At 36.8% G+C, this 14,296-nt stretch overlaps 1 pseudogene; it reads right to left on the reverse strand.

Moving 5' to 3' along the window:
* Positions 1 to 7,839: 7,839 nt before the first annotated feature.
* LOC141508276 (small nuclear ribonucleoprotein E-like) lies at positions 7,840 to 8,186 on the reverse strand (annotated as a pseudogene).
* Between the last annotated feature and the right edge of the window lie 6,110 nt (positions 8,187 to 14,296).

A 14,296-nucleotide genomic window follows, 5' to 3' on the forward strand; every position in this document is an offset into this window, starting at 1 on the left:
TTCCTTTTCTTTTTATTATTATAAACTACATAAATCAGCAAACATGAACAGTTCCCAATACAGAGAATAGAAAAAGAGGATTGCATGTCCAACCATTTTACTTTCATTTCCAAATCTTTTCTATCCATTCCCTCCAATATCCCCTTACCAAATGAACCTACCTTAGAACAAAAATTAAAAAAAAAAAAAGAGGAAATAAGAAAAGCAATTCAGTAACACAAAATAACAGGTTAAGGGAAGGAGAACTGAATAGTGGACCTAGCTCTAGAATTAGAGGATCTAAGTTCAAATACTGCCTTCAGCAATCACTGTGTGATTCTTAGTTCTCCACTCAACTTCCCTATTAGCAAAATGTGGAGTTTGGACTAGATGACCTCTGAGGTGTCCATGATCCCAAAATTGTAAATAAGTAAATAGATTCTGATGTATTTACACCATTTTTCCTATTTCAAAGAAGGGAAGGAAATGCATCTTTTTCCATCTCTTTAAGGATTCTACTGGTAGAGTATAACATATAAACCTATAAATTAGTATAGGAATTAGGTCTGCATCTGTGATTTCATTAGTGTAGGAAATTTCTGGGTGGAAAAAACTTTACAATACAGATTGCCACTTAAAAATTATTGCCTTAATGATTTAACTGAGAATTTTAACTGAGTTGCCCTGGGTCATGTGGCCAAATGTATCAGAGGCAAAACTGAATTCATATCTTCCTGGTTCTGAGACCAGCTCTCTTGGCTATATTATAGCTGTCTCTACAAATTTATAAGTATCTACCTTATCCCCATCTCCATTTCTATGCCCCTATCATCTACATAGATATGATGATATTTGTCATTTGTTCTCAAAGAGGACCATGATATCAGGGAGGTGATGCCAAGACAATTAGATTTGAGTGAGGGGATGCTGTGCTAAGTCACCAGCCTCACTTTCTCCTTTGGAGTCATCTGGTTCCAGTGATCAGATGTGAATCAAGATGACTAGAGATGCAAGGCACTCGGTTAAGTGACTTGTCCATACATAGATATGTATCTATATATGCATACATATGAACATACATTAATATGTTTATTAGAAGAAGAGAACAATAAGAATATTTAGGAAAACCTTTGCTCCCCAGCATCCCTTTCTCACATTTTATTCTTTCTTGTTATTTTAAGCAGTTATTCCCAACTTTTTTTATTCAAGCCCTCAATTGCCAAGTCATAAGATCTTAGAATCAAAGCTATAAGGAATGTCAGATGTCATGTAGTTCATTTCCCCTTTTTCACAGATAATAAAACTCAGACCTAGAGAAATCAGATAACTTGCATAAAGTCACACAAGCAAATAGCAGTTTTAGGACTTGAACCCAATTCCTTTATTTTCTTTTTCTTTTTTTTGAGTTTTTGCAAGGCAATGGGGTTAAGTGGCTTGCCCAAGGCCACATGGCTAGGTAATTATTAAAATGTGTCTGAGGCTGGTTTTGAACTCAGGTACTCCTGACTCCAAGGCCAGTGTTCTATCCACTGTGCCACCTAGCCACCCCGACAACTAAAGAATCTTGGAAAACCTCTAAAAATTCTATCCCCTCAGTTTACAGATGATAAAGTAACTGAGACTTTGAGAGAGTAATTATTTACCCAAGGTCACACAGCTAGTGGGGAAAAATACAACTGTAACTCAAATTTTCCACTCAGTACAGGTTACCAGAATGTCTTTTCAGAAAGTTTGCTGCTGATACTCATCACCTTTATAATTTTATACTTTTCCTTTTTTCTTTCCCCTCTTCTTCCCCAGTATCACACATAAATATGCAAGACAGGTGACCATTATCCTCAAGATGCCCCCCCCCAGTTGGACCCCCGATTCAGATGTTGTCACAGTAATTTTACAACATGTTTCTCTTACTTGAACACAATCAGACAGATATGGTTCTATACTTTCAGTGATCCTCTTTCTTTCTTCCACTTAGCTTTTCTTGCCAATCTCAACTCATTCTGAGCCTTAGCACTCCTGAATCTATTGTAAAAGCCTAATGTTAGATAGACGACTAGTTAAAGCATATTTTTTATCACTCATTCATTATATTAGAAGCAATGTGCTACATGCTGGGGAATAAAAATGGAAGTAGGAAAGATAGTTTCTACTCTCAAGGAGCTTACATTCTTTCTAATGGGAGAAGAATATCAAAGTGAGCTAGAAAAGTGGATATATAAAAAAAGTCAATAGAGTAAGCAGTGAAGCCAGGAGAGAAGCATGCAAATTTAGGTACTTTTTGAAATGATTTTGATGACCACCATTTTGCTATATTGTTTGAGATCTGATACTTCTAGTTCCTCTTCCTATTTTTTTTTTCATTATTTCCCTTGAGATTATTGACATTTTGTTATTTAGATGAATTTTTTTCTTATTTTTTTCTAGTTCTATAAAATAATCATTTTCTAGTTTGGTACAGCACTGAATAAATTAATTTATACATGTAATTTTTATTATACTGTCTTGATCTATCCATGAACAATTAAATTTCTGTAATTACTTAGGTCAATCTTTATTTATATAAAGAGTGCTTTGTAGGTATATTCATATTGTTCCTGGAGGTAATGTTTTTAACTTTGCAGAGAAAATAAGTCATATCGAATAGTGACCTTTGTTTACCTGGTGAGCTCATAATATCATAAAAACTTTATCTCCAAGGAGACACATTATCCTGGACTAGGGTCCTTTGGATTTTCTATATGTCCTCACCCTGAGACAGCTCTCAGGAGAAGTCAGCAGAAATGAGTAGAGATAGCATGGTCAGAGAAAATCAGTTAGAAAAATATTCCAAGGTCAATCTGCCTCCCACAGTGACATCTACTGGGTTATGACCAGTTCTTACCTTTCCTTCCTCTGAATCTTGAAAATCTGCTTTTAAAAAATCTAGGGTTAATGTCAGATTATGCCTGGATTTCTTTTTTCCAATCACAAAATCTAAGAATTTGCAGTCATTATCCCCAGCATTCCCATCATTTCTACTTCCACAACTAGTTCCTTTTAGTGAGCATAAGATCTAGTATAATATTTCCTCTGGTTGGTTCCTCCACTTTTTGAATGATGAAATTATCATTAAACAAGTCAATAAGTTGTTAGTTGCTATGCTTTTGACAGAAAGAGAGCTCCAACAGATGTTTGTATAATTGAAGCCTTCCATCATCACTATATCATGCCTCTATTTCAGGCATATGATCTGTTTTCTAGACTTCTCATCTATTTTCTTGTTTTGTCCAGGTGTTCTGTAATATGCTCTGATGACAAAATTACTTCTGTTTCTCTTTCTATTGATCTTCACCCAGATGCCCTCCACCATATTTTCCCCATATGGTTATTGGATTCCTTCACATAAGGGTACTTTCTTAAATTACAATCACAGCTCTCTATCTTCTGCAGATATGGTTTGTTTTGCATTAGGTGACCCATTCAGATTCATATTCTAGCCTGAATTTTATCCCAAGTCTCAGTGGTAATTAAGAAGCTAAACTTACTTTCTTGAATTCTCTAGTTCTTCTTTACTTATTGCTTAAACTCTGTATGTCAATACACACTTACAAAACCATGAGTTTGCCTATTATCTGTCCTGGATCGCTTTATCCCATGAATTACTATTTTTACTTTTTCATTTTTACTCTCTACTGTTGCTATCTTGGAATTGCTATTTTTGTTCCTCACTAATCCTTTGATTAGTTACTAAGTACTAAGAAAGAAAGAATATAATTTGATAACTTAAAAAGAAATCTTTCAAGATTTCTAAGATTTCTTTTAATTAGGGATTAATAGAGAGAGGGGAATAGAGGGCACATCTTATGATTATGCTAGTTTAGCTCAAGGTAACCTAGCTGAAGTATTTGGTTATTAAGCTCAAAAATTTATCCCAAGGACCTTGGCAGCAATTGAGACTACTAAAATGATTGACTCTGATCTAGGAAATGTGATGATACTGTAGCAAAAATGTACCAGAGTTTGTAAATATGTATAAAGAAGCTGAGTGAGGGTGGATTAAAGAGGAGCCTTTAATGGCAATTCATTTCTGCCATCCAGTTAAATCCTGGTAGCTAGTGTCTACAGATTCCCAGGTTGGGCACCTTTCCTTCTTCAGTGCATTTAATATATGACTCCCTTTTTTCTCTCTCCTCCCCAGTTTCTTACCTCATACTAGGGAACTTCAACATGAAGTTCAACATCTGAACCACTGAATTCCACAACCCACTTATTTCCCATTACTTACCCCCCCCCCCAGGTATATATGGTCATAATTTTGATCTTGCCATTCTTCACAAAGATACCACCCTCATGTATAAGAATTCTGAAGTCTCCTTCTCTAACCATAATCTTTTGGCTTTCTATCGTTCCCTCTCCTTTCCCTTACTAAGCTCTATTCTTCATCCACATGGTGGCCCCTCAGTTCTTCCTTTAGTCATCTTCCCTGCTCTAGGAACTCTCTTTTCTTTTTCCCATAGTGATCCTTTTGACCTCTTCTTTTCAGTCCCTAACCCTCATTACCAATTGCACCCTGTAAAGCCTCAGTCTTGAATCATTCATAGGTTTTCACTCTGATGTCTCAAATTTTAAAATAGGAAACATTATGTTTCCATAGATAGGAACTGTGACTTTTGATTTATTTTGTGGATTAGAGATCCTTAATGTTCCTCTTTAAGAATCTGACAAATCTAGCAGAAATCTAAAAAGGAAGAAATTAGAGACTTTAGTAAAGGCAGATTCAATATGTGTATGTGTATATATATACATATGCATGTATTTATATATTTTATATATATATATATATATATAGGAAACTATAGATTTCAAAAGAATATTTGAAAAACTGAATTTGATGTGTGTGTATGCGTGTATATATGTATGTATGTATGCATAGACAGGGTAGCTAGAAGATTCAGTGGATAGAGCAGGAAGATCTGAGTTCCAGTTTGACGTCAGACACTTAACTGAGTGACCCTAACCTTGTTAGCCTCAGTTTTCTCATCTGTTAAGTGAACTGGAGAAGGAAATGGCAAACTGTCTAGTATTTCTGCCAAGAAAGGCCCAAATGGGGTCATGAAGAGTTGAACATGACTGATTGACAAAATAGTAAAAAGATTACATAAATACAAATGAATGTATGATTGTGTATATTTGGGGGGAAACTAGATTTTCATTCACATAGGAAACTGCCAGGGTAGAAACTCTCTATCTCAGGAATTTACAGTCTTAAACAATTACATGGGATCATTAAGAGATTAAATAATTTGTTTTGGATCATAGAACCATATATGTAAAAGGTGGGACTTGAACCCAAATCTTCCTAATTGAAGTCTGTCCTTTATCCAGTATGCCACGCTGCCTCTCATATATGCATATTTATACATAGATATAGAAATGTACATATGTGTGTTATATCAATGATTAGCACAGTTCAAAGAAAAAGCATTTATTGTAGTTGCTTTATAAGGAAGTTATTGCAAAACAAGTTCTTAGTGTATTGTTCCACAGTTAAACAGAATATACGTGGGAAGGGTAAACATAATATACAAATTTTGAAAAGATACACTTCCAGGATAATGCATGCTTATTATGTTTCAGGGTTCCAGAGTCCTTGTTCTGTATGTGATATTCTCATGCTGCTTCCCCTGTATTGGCATATCTACTGATGATGTTTGTCCTTTGTTCTTGAAGAAAACCATGACATCACGAAGATGATGCCATGGCAAGGATTGGAGTGAGGAACTGCTATGCTAAGCTACCAGCCTCACTCTCTCCTCCAGAGCCATCTGGTCCCAGTGACCAGATATGAATCAGGACAACTGGAGATGGCTCTGGATTGTGAGGTAATCAGGGTCAAGTGACTTGCCCAAGGTCACACAGCTAATATGTGTCCAGTGTCTGAGTCTGGCTTCAAATTCTCATCCTACTGACTTCAAGGACAGTGCTCTATCCACTGAATCACCCTTGCATACAACTGCTAGGAATCTGCCCTAATCCATATATATCTAAGTTGTTGCCAAGACCTGTTGATTTCACCTCTGCAACAACTTTGGAATACTTCCCCTTCTCTCCTCTGACACTATCACCATGCTAGTCTATCTCAAGCCTGTTGCAGTAGCCTGTGGGTGGGTCTGCCTGCCTCAAGTCTCCCCACTCAGTCAGTAAAGTGTCATGCCCCACTCAAAATAAAAACAAAACCAAAAAACAAACTCCAGTGACTTCCTTTTCTTGAGAAAAGCCAAAATAAACTTTCTTTTTTGTGCAGAGGGGTAACTTTTTTTAAGTGGATTTTTATCCCACACACTATAACATGCTATTGTTTATAAGAAACCATAAATGGTCAGACTCTAGAGAAACATGGAATGACTTATGGGATCTGATGCTGAGCAAAGGGAGTAAAACCAAGAGAACAATGTACACATCAGCAACAAAATTATGAGGTGATCAACCTTAATGGAAGCAACTTCTCTCCACAGTCCAGAGAGCTAGGATGACTGTATTTGACTGGTTATAGACTATATTATCCCCAACCATAGGAAGAAAAACAAAATAAAACAAAAAACAACCCTTCTGAATCTGATGAACACTTTATAAAATTATCTCTTATATATAGTTCTTTCCCTTAAGCCTAATTCCTCATGCCAAAAATTACTAATTTGTAAACATGTTTAGCAAAATATGTATGTAAAATGTTAACCTGGCTGTTCCCTGCTGAGGAAAGGGGTGGGGTGGTAAGGGAGGATGGAGGGAAATTTTGTAAGTTGGAAATATGCCTGTACATATGGATGAAAATAAATAAAATTTAAAAAACAAGAAAATGTAGATTTATCTTGAACTTTGATTTAACATCTTATCATCTCCTTGTCTATTATCTTTTCCTTATTTCATTAATTGGACTTGGTAAAAATCAATTGAGAAACAATTTCCTGATGAACTCCCACCCACTATACTGATACCTTTGTTAGCTACCTAGATAATTTCAAGGGGCAGCTAGATGGTTTAGTAGGTAGAACTAGAGTCCTGAAGTCAGGAGAACCTATGTTTAAATACAGCCTCAGACACTTACTAGCTGGGTGACCTTGGGCAAGTAACTAAACTCTGAATTTCTCACATTCCAGGGCAATCTTCAGAAGTTCCAATTCATATCTGATTTAGGCAACTGATTTGGGAGGAGAAAGTGAGGCTAATGACTTACCACAGCATCCCCTTCACTCAGATCCTATGCACATGAATGTCATGGTATCACCTTCCTGATGTCATGGTCTTCTTCAAGAATGAGGAATCAACAGCATCATCATCATCCACCATCATCAAATGATTTCTAGAATGTAGCACCTTCCTGACTTTAAAAAGCATTCATTTTTTCATTCTTTTCTTTTTAAATTGGAGAATTTATCTCACTTATATTTTTGGACATAATTGTTTGTATTTTCTTGGATTAAAATTAAGGTTGTTTTCCCCTCTCTTATTTTTCTTTTTTAAAAATAAATATTCATGTATTTTTAATAATTTGAAATTATTTGTGTGAAATTCTTTTCTTCATTCCCCCTTCTCCACCCTTTGAGAAGTCAAGAAATGTGTATCAGTTGTACATATGAAAAAATATAAAACATTTTCATATTAAATGTTTCAAAAAACTCCCAAGAAAAATAAAATTAAAAAATTATGCTTCAATTTACATCTGACTCCATCAGTTTTCCTCTGGAGGTAGATAGAATTTTTTTTTTTCATGGACAGAAACTCAATGTGGAATTTTTTAATAGAAACAAACCTCAGAACAGTCCATTTATTGTTAAACCATAAAAGACAAAAATAACATGAAAAAATATGTAGCATTATTGCTTCCCAGTGAGTGTAACTAAGAAAAAAAATTGCCTTCTAAGTGTCTTCTAACTTCACTGACCATATACTTCTAGTTAGCGACACTTTGTAGTAGAGTAATGTCTCCTTTTAGCATGATCTGGCCAAGTTGTTTTCTTGACTTTGTTTTAGAATGAATCTCCTCTGCATCATCCAATACAAGATTCATATACTCATCGAAACCAATTATGCAGCCTTCTATTCGCATATTTACTTGCTCATATAACCACACCTGATTTCGGGATCTGTTTTTGGAGGTATCTGAAGATGAGGTTGATGGGCTGCACCATCACCTTCTGTTCCTTCTGGCCCTGACCGCGGTACACCATGGTGTGAGCGCACAATGAGAGCGCTGGGCACTGCGCTTCCAGGAGAACGTGAGCGGAAGCCCGTAGATAGAATTTTTCAACAAAAATTCTTCAGAATTGTCTTGGATCAAGAATAGCTAATTTTTTCACAGTTGATCAGCACAAAATAATGCTGTTACTGTGTGCAATGTTCTCCTAGTTCTGTTCTTTTCATTGGTTCATATAAGTCTTCCCAGGTTTTTCTGAAATCATCCTGCCTGTCATTTCATATGCCACAACTTATTTAGCCATTCACCAATTAATGGGTGTCCCCTCAATTTCCACCACAAAAAGAAGTACTATAAATATTTTTGTACATATAGATCTTTTTCCTTTTTCTTTGGTCTCTTTGTGATACAAACCCTAGTGGTAGTATTAGGTCAAAAGGTATACACAGTTTTATAACCCTTTTGGTATAATTTCAGATTGCTCTCCAGAATGATTGGACCAGTTCACATCTCTACCAATAGTACATTAGTGTTACAAATTTTCCACATCCTCTTCAACATTTTTTTACATTTTTAATTTACATTTTTATTTATTTACATATTATTAAAATAGTCTTGTTGTAAGAAATCCCCTCTCACCCCACAAAAATAAAAAACCTCATTAGAAGGGAGAGGAAAAAAAATGTGCTTTAGTCTGTTTTCAGACACCATCAACTCTGTCTCTGGGGTGGATTGCATTCTTTATCATAAGTCCATCAGAGAAGTTACTTCCATATTTTTTCCCACAGTTGCTACTGCTGATTTAATTCCCTCCAACTATTCCTCCCTGCTCTCATTTATTCTATTTTCTCTCTCCTTTCACACTGTCCCTCTTCAAAAGTATGTTGTGGGGCAGCTGAAGAGTACAGAGCACTGGCCTTGGGGCCAGGAAGCCCTAAGCCTATATCCCACCCCAAAGACCCAGCAACCACCCAGTTTCATGGTCCTGGACAGGCCACTCACTTCCACCACCTTGCAAAAAGTAAAAAAGAAAATGTGTTATATCTGACTATCATCTCCCATGATATACCCTCTCCTCTATCTTTTACATCCCCTCTCTTCTCCCCTGACCCCTTTATCTCCTTTTTCCTCTAGATGTCTATACTATATTGGGTATATTGTTTCCTCTCTGAGCCATTTCCTATGAGAATGAAGGCTCCCTCATTCCCCCCTCATCTTTCCCCCCTTCTACTCCATTTCAAAAGCTTTTTCTTGACTGTTTTACATAAAATATCTTGGCCTATTCTACCTCACCTTTTGCTTTCTACCAGTAAATTCCCTTTCCACCCATTGACTCCAATTTTCAATATATTATGCCTTCATATTCAGTTCCCTCCTATGCCTTGTCTATATATGCTCCTTCTAACTGCTCTAATAAATGGGAAGGTTCATATGAGTATTATCAATATCATCTTCCCATTCAGGAATACACAAAGTTCATCATCTTCAAATCCCTCATAATTGATCCTTCCCATCCACCGTCTCTATGCTTCAACTGAATCCTGTACTTGGAGATCAAACCTGTTCAAATCTGGCCATTTCATCCTTTCCCTTGGAAAAGAATGTTCAGTTTTTCTGGGTAGTTGATTCTCAGTTGCATTTCAAGCTCTTTTGGCTTTTGGAATATTATATTCTAAGCCCTATGAGCCCTTAATGTGGATGCCACTAAGTCCTATGTAATCCTGACGGTAGCTCCATGATATTTGAATTCTGTCCTTCTGGCTGCTTGTGATATTTTCTCTTTGACTTGGGAGTTTTGGAATTTGGCTATAATATTCCTAGGGATTATTTTTTAATTCTCTTTCTAGAGGAGATTGGTAGATTCTCTCAATTTCTATTTTGCCCTCTGTTTCTAGGATATCAGGGCAATTTTCCTGTAGAAATTCTCTAAAAATGAGGTCAAGACTCTTTTCCTGATCATAACTTTCAGGTAGCACAATACTTTTTAAATTGTCTTTTCTGGATCTGTTCTCCTGGATCTGTTTTTCAATGAGATTTTTCCACAAAATTTTCTTTTAGTTTTCATTCTTTTGGTATTGTTTTTATTGTTTCTTGATTTCTCCATAAAGTCATTGGTTTTCCTTAGCTCTGTTCTACATTTGAAGGAGTTATTTTCCTCAGAGAGCTTTTTTATCTCCTTTTCCATCTGGCCAAATCTGCTTTTAAGGTATTCTTCTCCTCATTAACTTTTTGTACTGCTTTTTCTATTTGTCATAAACTGGTTTTTAACATATTGTTTTCTTCAGCATTTTTTTGGATTTCCTTAACTAAGCTGCTGACTTGGTTTTCATGTTCTTCCTGCATCTCTCTCATTTCTCCTCCCAATTTTTCCTCTACCTCCCTTACTTAATTTTTCAAAATCTTTTTTGAGCTCTGCCATAGCCTGAACCCAATTCCCATTTTTCTTGGAGGCTTTAGATGCAGAAGCTTGGACTTTGTCATCTTCTGAGTGTGTGTTCTGATCCTCTGTGGGACTAAAGTAATTGTCTATGGTCAGGTTCCTTTTGTTTTGTTTTGTTTGTTCATTTCCTCAGCCTGTGCCCTGGTTTTGGGATGCTTCCTGAGGTTTTGAGTATTGTTGGGACACCCCGGCAAGGACCTCAGTTCCTTCAAGGTCTTATGAGAGGCTCTGACTGCTCTCCTGGCCTGTGCTCTGGTCTGTGGATGACAACAACCATTCCCCTCTGCTCTGGAGCTGTGAGAAGGATTCCTGCTCCACTATGTCAGCATGGGGGCCCAGACTGTGACTAGGTCTGAATGTGGACAAAGCACAAGAATTCTGTCCCAGGGACAAAGGGGAGACCTCAACAATGTCCCCTCACCCCCTTTCCTTACCTGGGCTGAGTGCTCTGGGAACAGCTGCTTGGTGACTCCTTGCTGGGCAGCTCTGTGGGCCTGCTTTCATTTCCTGGGATCTGGACTGCACTGTGATCCACACTGGGGGAATCCACACTCACTCTGGCAGAGGTTTCCCCACTGATCTTTCAAGTTGTGCTTGGTGTTCCCTGGGTTGGCATCAGGAAACTGCTTCTGCTGCCAGGAGCCAGTACTCCCAGGGACCCAGGTGCCCTGCAGGCTCTTCCCAGAAGGCTGGAGCTCCTTCTCTCTGGGGTGGTGATCCTGGCTGTGCTACCACCCTTTCCAATCCTGTGGAACAGAACCTTCCCATGATCTTCCAGGTTACCTTGGTCTGGAGAATTGCCTCATTGAATCTTTCTGTGGGTTCTGTCTCTTGAAAATTTAGTTACTGTCGTAACTTTAAGGTTTTTGAAATATTTTGGAGAGAGCTCCTGGGAAAGTCTGTTCTCATGCTGCCATCTTGGCTCTGCCACCCCATTGCCGCTTCAACATTTATCATTTTCCTTTTATGTCATGCTAGACCAGATAGGTGTGACCTCAGAATTATTTTAATTTACAATTCTCTAATCAGTAGTGGTTTTCATTTGACTATAGATCAGTGACTGCAGTGGGTTTCATGACTGAGAGGGAGAGTTAGGATCAGAGTTAGGATTTGCACTGTATGAGTCTCACAGAGTTAGCATGCGATGATTATATGCACTTCACACAGTTTGTGAGGGATTGCGCAATCTGAGGTGATACACACCTTTGTTTCCACTGTGTCCCCTCATTCCATATTCCTACTGTAGATGTCTTTGATTTCTTCATCTGAAAATTGCTTGATCATATGCTTTTGACTCTTTATCAATTGGGAAATGATTCATTCTTTTTTTAATCAATTTGTTTCAGTTCCTTGTATATTTGAGAAATGAGATATTTGTCACAGAAACTTGTAAATTGCCTCCCCCCCTTTTTTCTGCTTTTCTTCTTCTCTTAGGTGTATTGTATTTGTTTGTTCAAAAACTTTTAAAATTGAATGAAATCTAAATTATCCTTTTTACTACCTTGATCCTCTCAATCTCTTATTTGGCTAGAAATTGTTCCCTTCTTCATATATTTGACATCCTCTGTTAATTTGTTTACAGTAATACCCATTATGGCTAAATAATGTACTCATTTTGACCTTATTTTGATGTATGGCAAGATTACAGTTCTAGGAATATTGATTCATGAAGGTTGCAATGGACTACAATGAAAGTAATTTATTCTTTGCCTTTTTTCAATCATCATTTTGCCCTTTTTGTTTCTATAACATCCTTTTTTTTGCATCTTTTGTCCAAAGACATTCTTTGTTCTCTCAAAAAATCTCAGCTGATGTATGAATTTTTTTATAAAGAGAAAATTAGAAAGCAAACAAACATATTTCCTCCATCTATTTACAGTTTTTTTCTAATCCTTTTGTTGTTTGGTTGTATCTGACTCTGTGACCCCATTTGGGGTTTCCTTGAAAAAAATAATGGAGTGGTTTGCCATTTCCTTCTCCAACAGAGCACAAAATTAATTTCTCAGTTTTTTACTGCTATCTGAACCATTTTAATCTATTTTATGTTTGCATACTTAATATTCTATTCATCTTTGGACTCTTTAAAAAGAATGCCAACAATTTTCCCCATTTGCTGAATATACTTTCACTGATATTTAGTCTTACATTTTTTAAGATATATTTATGATCATTAATGATAATCATTTCACATATGATCATCTTTGCTTTTTGGAATATTCCAGTTTTTTCCCCTTTAATATAAAAATGTTTTTAGTGAGTTTAATCTGGGATTTACTTCTACTAATGTTCTGTAAATTCTATTGATTTGTATTTTTCCATCCGAATTTAATATTTTTATGAATTTTTTTGTTAGATTGTATAGTATTGTTTCTGGAGAAATTGGTGTAACCAATAAAAATAGAGAATTATTTTAAGTAAAAGAATTCACATCTAGCCCTGGAGTTGAAATAACTCAGGATTATTTTATAAGCCTGTTAAGTTTACAGATTATGCTAGTAAATGATTTGAGGAAAGGGTTAAAAAAAAATTTAGATGAGGTGCCTGAGAGAGAGAGAGAGAGAGAGAGAGAGAGAGAGAGAGAGAGAGACATAAGAGTTGGTTTAAAGTGAAGCTACTGGCCACATGGAATACAGACCCATCATTCTCCTGCTGGTCTAGGCCAGGAGTCTATGGCTCCAATTTAGAGAGAAAGAGAGCATGTTCATCCTTGTAAGGAGAAAGAAGGGAGAAGAGAGACCTTATCTTCTAGGGTCCCTGACTTAAATGTATTTCTGTAGTGGGTTGGGCAAGGGTGGCACTTGGCTCCAGGTATTCTCCAATAAGCAAGCCATGGCGGGGGGGGGATCGTTCTCCAAGGAGGGGCCAAGACCACACTCATCTCATGGGCAACACAAAATGACAAAAGGATGGACTCACCAATCCTTCCTGTTTCCAAAGTGCATGATCTTCAAGTCCAACATGTTGCCTCTTGTGGTGATGTAGGGGAAAGATGAAGAGAATTGTGAATGTAGAAATTGGGTGGAGATATAAATTGACTACCACCTACTCTTGAGATGTAAATTCTAGAAGTAAAGAATTATGATTGTAACAAAAACAATTTGTAATCTGCTCAAATTGGGTGGAGAGCCCCATTACCTTTGAGTCACTGTTTAATGTAAAATTTGTATCCTGATCTCCTTAGGCTTTACCCTCTACCTAATTCCAGTAAGAGAAAGGGAGTTCACCTTTTGCCCTCTGAATGAGAGGCAAGAAATAAAAACCTAAGTTGGATTCTAGCTCAGGACCACAGAGCTCTCTGACCTGTGTTTCAGGCAACACTGCTTGGCTGTTCTTTTATCTCTCTCTGTCTCCCTCTCTCTCCATCTATCCCTTCTTGTATGTTGTAACTTCTTCTAATAAATTTTTGTTTTATTTCTACCTTTGGTTTCTTGAGTCTGAATAATGATTCCACATAGGCATAACCAAACTCAAGTAGCCACTGGCCACAGTGGAAGACTATTGTTGCACCTGTATCATCAAGCTTTACCTATGAAACCATGACCAAGATCAAAATGAGAGTCAAGAGGAAGTGTTTTAAAACTACAGAGGTTATGAGGATCAATAAGATTATAGGATTTTTCAGCAGTGCAGAAGAAAACAAAATTTGTTTACAATTACAATATTTCCTATGTCCTTATACAGTATTCCCTGTATATGTAGGATTT

The sequence above is a fragment of the Macrotis lagotis genome, chromosome 1 (assembly GCF_037893015.1).
Source record: "Macrotis lagotis isolate mMagLag1 chromosome 1, bilby.v1.9.chrom.fasta, whole genome shotgun sequence".
Classification (NCBI taxonomy): domain Eukaryota; kingdom Metazoa; phylum Chordata; class Mammalia; order Peramelemorphia; family Peramelidae; genus Macrotis; species Macrotis lagotis.